Raw genomic sequence first — 6,000 nt, 5'->3', positions numbered from 1 at the left:
CTTTTTGTCCAACAGCCTAATGGCTAGTGACTGATTTTACCAGCCACTCAATAGTCCTGGGTTCAACTATTGGCGTTTCTCCTTACATATACCTACGCTCTCCGTCTCTGCTAGATTGGGAATGATTGAGATTTCTCTTGGCACAGCTACCAGAAGACTTCCAACTTTCAGACAGGTTGCTCACGTCACATCTACGTCTTCAAGCTCAGTTGGAGGCTGCTCAGTAACGCTCAGCCATCACCGGGAAAGATCTTCTAATATCCTTCACTGGTGTCCGTCCAGAGACACGGGATCTGCTGGTCCATTTTATATATGTCTATGTTCAGGACACCCCCATCTGTCGCTAGCAATGATGACGCAGTGATCAGTGACGTTTCTCTCCGACCAATCAGGAGTCTGCAGGTTTTCACGTCACCTTTTGGTATCACCTCAGCTCGCTTGGAACCTGGACGGAGGTGATACTAAATAAAGTACCTGTTGGCAGGTACCAGGGACCTTTTATCAGAATGGGAAACCAAAAAGTCGAGCAGGTACCATGTAACGGGAAAACGCCAAATAAGGGGCGTTTTCCCGTGGCGGTTCTAGACCATTTCAAATAGCACCAAATATATTAATCAACCCCCGATAGGTTTGGTTCAACAAAAGACTACTGATAAACATATAACGATAAACACAAGAATACTCAATCAGTGCTAACCTACAGTTCATATATAACGGGGGCGCTGGCCACCCTTGCCCCCCACCCCCCTAGAACCGCCACGGATAAGGGTGGCCCGATTGGCCTGTAATGGCGCTTTTCCATCACATGGTACCAACTCGACTCGCCTCGACTCTACTCGCCTTTTTTTGGTTTTCCATTATGAAAAAAGTCCCTGGTACCTGCTAACAGGTACTTTTTTTAGTACCACCTCAGTCGAGGTTCCCAGCGAGCTGAGGCGAGCCGAAAAGGTGACGTGAAAGCGACAGACGGGGGTGTCCTGAACAAACCCGCCATTTTTAAATAGTTTAGCCAGCTGTGTTTTTTTTGCTGCCTCCAGCTTCTTTAGAAACTAAATGTGTCTTCTGGCAACAACACACCTTCCATGTTCTGTGTGTGTGTCGCGTTAGGTCTCTGCAGTTTACTGCGGCGCCGCTTGTTTTACAGTTCTGCGGAGGCTCCAGGCAGAGCTTTCACCGTAGCCTACGTACACACACTAGGGGTGGAACGGTACATGTATTCGTATTGAACCGAAACGGTACGGGCGTCTCGGTTCGGTACATGACCATAAACTAGTCCCTTCCATATACAACCAAACACGGATGTACTGTAGCTGGATCCCTTTTTGCCTCGACCACAAATGGCTTCCAGGCCCATTTGCTTCTCTGTTTGCTCCGCTTTTAGCTCCGCCGTTAGCTGTTAGCTCCGCCGTTAGCTTCGCTGTTTGCTGCTAGCTCCGCTGTTAGCGTGTGAAGCTAACGCCACAATTCGCCAACTGCTCTGTGTAACAGAGGCTGCTCTTTTAACACCTCTGCTCTGTGCATTCACATATGAGAGCAGCGCTTGTCTCCCATATCACACTACTAGCTGATTGTCTTATTTAGTTTACAAGTTCCAGATGGAGTCTGGAGATGATGTGGGGTAGCCTACTTATTGTTTACTGTTTACATCGTACTTTATACACTCAGGCTGTTGCAGCTAGCTCAGGGGAGAGACTGGAGGACACTAGGTGGTACAGCCTGAGACATGCACGATAAAAAAAATTGCCTTCTGCATTTTTGTTATGCTTTTCCCTCCGTTGTACCGAACCGAACCGTGATGTCTGAACCGAGGTATGAACCGAACCGTGACTTCAGTGTACCGTTCCACCCCTAACACACACAAATGCCGGCTCAACGCACACACCAGCGCACCAGTATAAACATCAGGCCACTTACACAGGCTACGGCGAAAGCTCTGCGTGGAGCCTCCACAGAACTGTAAAACAAGCTCAAGTGGCCTGATGTTTATACTTGTGCGCTGGTGTGTGCGACGAGCCGGCATAACGACCAGCCACGCTGAGGCGGGACTAAAATCTGCAATGGAAAACGGACGCACAGTGTGTCGAGGCGAGTAGAGTTGAGGCGAGCTGAGCAGGTACCATGTAATGGAAAAACGCCATAAATGGTGCTAATTTGGGACCCTGCAACAGAATATTAAATGCAGTAACGTAAGACAGCCAATCACAGACTTTAGATCTCGGTACAAGCATGCTGCATGCTTTGTCTTTTTTAAAGATATTTTTTGGGGCATTTTAGGCCTTGAAAGACATTAAAGGGGAGAGAGGGGGGGGGGTGACATGCAGCAAAGGGCCGCAGGGCGGAGTCGAACCCGCGGCCGCTGCATCGAGGAGTAAACCTCTATAAATGGGCGCGTGCTCTACCAGGTGAGCTACCCAGGCGCCCGAGCACGCTGCGTGTTCATTGGCTCACTGCTGCTGATGAGATTAATGACAGTTTTTCATCCCCGTTAGCTATCAAAGCAGAAAACTGTCCCACAGACTGTTAATAATCAATGCCTCGTCAATAATTTAATGTCATCCTCGGGCTAAATTCTGCACATTAAACCCTCTGAGTGTCGTCCCATAATACCCAGCTACAGGAATGATGAAACGCTGCTCTCTATCTGGCCTAAGTCTCCCGTTATAATTAGAGATGCACCGATAGACCGGCCGGTGACCGGAATTGGCCGGTTTTCACGAGCTCGGCCATGACCGGCGACCAGCAGGTCAGTCTGACATATGGTGATTTCATGCCGGTCAACGCTACAATTAACTGACAACATAAGTTATACCAGTTACAGTTCTCCAGGACGCACGCACACACGGACGCCACAGCACGCTCTCTTTCTCCTTTCTCTCAACTTTTCCGCCGTGTGTCGTACCCCCTCGCGGTGTGAAGCTCGTGTCGGCGCTATTCTCCCACATGTAGGAACCTGGTGAATTAACCTGCAACATGTCAGCTGTTTGGGAATTCTTCAGCGTGTGTGCAGAAGATAACAAGTTTGCAATATGCAACACCTGCAAGGAGAAAGTAGGGCGTGGAGGGACGACACCAAAAACCTAAATCACATTTCTTTAGTTGGATATTGACGTGAAAAGAAGGAAATGGTTCTAACATTGCTCTTTAGATGTGTGTGAATGTCCCACACCAGGAGTAATTTATATAGTTCTATTTTATAGTGATCCATTATCTGTTCAACACATGTTCTATTAAAGAAAAGTAATAAAAGTAATCAATAAAATAAATATTTGTGTGTGCTGTAAAGTGGTTAGAAAAAATGGAATCGGAATCGGCTGGTCTAACTCAAAGAAAATCGGAAATCGGCCTAGAACGTTGTAATCGGTGCATCTCTATTTTTAATACCAGTCAGTACTCAGATCTTTTACTTTAAGATTATTTTTCAGGCATTTAAGGCCGTTATTATATAGGACAGCTGAAGAGTGAAAGGGGAGAGAGAGAGAGAGAGAGAGAGAGGGGGGGGGGGATAACATGCAGCAAAGGGCCACAGGTCGGAGTTGAACCTGCGGCTGCTGCGACAAAGACTGAGTCTTTGTACATAGGGTGCACACTCTACCAGGTGAGCTATCCAGGCGGCCCCATATCTTTTACTTTAGTAATACAAGCGATTGAGTGGACTTCTCCTTGTACAGGTAATGATGCAGATAAGCTGAATTATTTGGATAGAACTGCCAGCTCTCAGTTTCATTTCCTCTTCTGTCTCCTCCTCTTTCTCTCACTTGCTCACTTTCTATTTCTCTCTCTCCCTCCTTTCCCCTCTCTCTCTCTCTCTCTCTTCGCTTCATTAAACAAACGCCTTTTAACATTTTCTGATTTCAGTCTCTCAAATGTGGGGGTTTGCAGATTTTCTCTGTTTTTGTATCTTTTGTAAACTTAAAAAGTATGTCTTGCACTTACATGGAATTTGTTTCGGTGCATAACGATAAACGGCGCAAAAGTAAAGATCTTATAATCAGTTTAAGTCATTTTTTTTTGCATGTAAATAGTCTTTATCCACAACCTTTCATTTCTGGGATTGCTCCGTTGCCAACGGAAATTCGGCCGGATGTGCGTCACCTTCCTCTGTCTCTGTGTTGGCGTTCTAACCTCCGGTGGATTTGTGAGGACTATGGTTAACTGCTCCTCAGATCTCTGCAGGGTAAATCCAGACAGCTAGCTAGACTATCTGTCCAATCTGAGTTTTCTGTTGCACGATTAAAACTACTTTTGAACGTCCACATGTTCCACCAAAACAAGTTCCTTCCTGAGACTATTTAGCAGAGGCACCGTGGCTCCGTCCGGAGCTTAGCCCCGCCCACGATGATTGTGATTGGTTTAAAGAAATGGCAATAAACCAGAGCACGTTTTTCTCCCATCCCAGAATGCTGTGTGGACTCACCAGTAGAGCTGGGCAATATATCGATATCATATCAATATCATGATATGAGACTAGAAATCGTCTTAGATTTTGGATATCGTAATATGACATAAGTGGTGTCTTTTCCTGGTTTTAAAGGCTGCATTACAGTAAAGTGATGTCATTTTCTGAACTTACCAGACTGTTGTAACTGTTCTATTATTTGCCTTTACCCACTTAGTCATTATATCCACTAGGGCTGGGCCATATGGCCTAAAAATAAAATCCCCGATTTAAAAAAAAAACAAATAAATAAATAAAAAATCCGATTTAAGATTTAAATCGATTTCTTTTCTCCCCCTACTTAAAATCAATCTGCAGATGACAAAGAAATTGTTCAAAACAAGTTTTAACTTTATTTTGTTTTGACTCATACACACACACACACACACACACACACACGGGGCATGTATACCATTATGATTATTCATGCCAATTTTGTGGAAATATAAATTGGTTTGAGTGTTTTCCCTACCTAGTGTACAGGTAATTCACTTCTCGTTCCTCGCTAAAAGTTCAAATCATTTTAACGTTATTGCGCAACCTTGCCCTTATTTCCACCTGTTGCTGAGTAACGTACATTAACATCCCATGGTCTCTTGAATGTAGCATACCTGTAGCTAGCTCCTGCGTAGTAACTAGCGGGAGAAACAAACGTCGAAGAGGAGCTCCGGGCTACAGAGCGGCGATTGCTAGTTGTTTAAGCCGCTACAGACCTCCATCACAGCTCGGTCGTATCAGCGGCATTTAGTAGATGTTGTGAGCTGCAAAAGAGTTCCTCAACACCGCCTCTGGTGCCCCGCATGGTGCTCCGTCAGGTCAGCGGTAGCTGGTGGTTCAGTTATCCGAGAATAGGTGACTCTCAGCCGGGGACAGAGCACCGCGAGCTGCCGGTCATTTCGGATTACGGATAAGTAAGTAATGAAACTACTAGTTAAGAAAAGATCGATCATGTCGCTGCCATGTTGTTTGTGTATCTCTATGGCAAACGCACGGGGCGAGGGCTGAGCCCGTTCGGAGCTACGGGAGCCCAGAGGGGAGCGTCGGCGGATGTTAAGGAGCAAATCGATTTTCATTTAAACAAATCGACGTTAACTACACATTCGAGTTAATCGATAATATGTATAAAAAATCTCGTTGTGTAATTATTTTGGGAAAGCACCAATTGTCAACACTACAATATCGTTGCGGTATCGATATTGAGGTATTTGGTCAAAAATATTGTGATATAAGATTTTCTCCATATCGTCCAGCCCTACTAGCCATCCCAGAATGCTGTGTGGGCTAGCCAGACCCTCCTCCGCAGCGCTGTGGAGGAGGGTCTGGCAAAGCGAGACTAGCACGTGAGTGACGTCATCAGACTTTGCGTTCTTCATTCTTTCTAAACTTCAGTCATTATTTCGATATGTTCCATTGACACTAGCCCACGGGCGCTGAGCTAACAGCGGTATCGGTGCAGCCCTAATCCATATCACTGTGTGAGTGGCTTTAAGGGGGCTGGCTGATAAAATGCTTTCAGAGTCCGAGTGTTTTTGGATATCTCATTACTGCCTCCGAGGCAGCTGCTC

At 45.8% G+C, this 6,000-nt stretch overlaps 1 protein-coding gene across 2 annotated transcripts in view; it reads left to right on the top strand.

The window, feature by feature from the left end:
- The window catches only part of rab21 (RAB21, member RAS oncogene family), a 28,233-nt gene that overhangs the window by 843 nt on the left and 21,390 nt on the right, over window positions 1-6,000 (top strand). The gene's annotated exons all lie outside the window — the stretch shown is intronic.

The sequence above is a fragment of the Sander lucioperca genome, chromosome 20 (genome assembly GCF_008315115.2).
Source record: "Sander lucioperca isolate FBNREF2018 chromosome 20, SLUC_FBN_1.2, whole genome shotgun sequence".
Taxonomy (NCBI): domain Eukaryota; kingdom Metazoa; phylum Chordata; class Actinopteri; order Perciformes; family Percidae; genus Sander; species Sander lucioperca.
The sequence above is the reverse complement of the archived record's forward strand: the minus strand, read 5'-3'. Positions and strand labels throughout refer to the sequence as shown.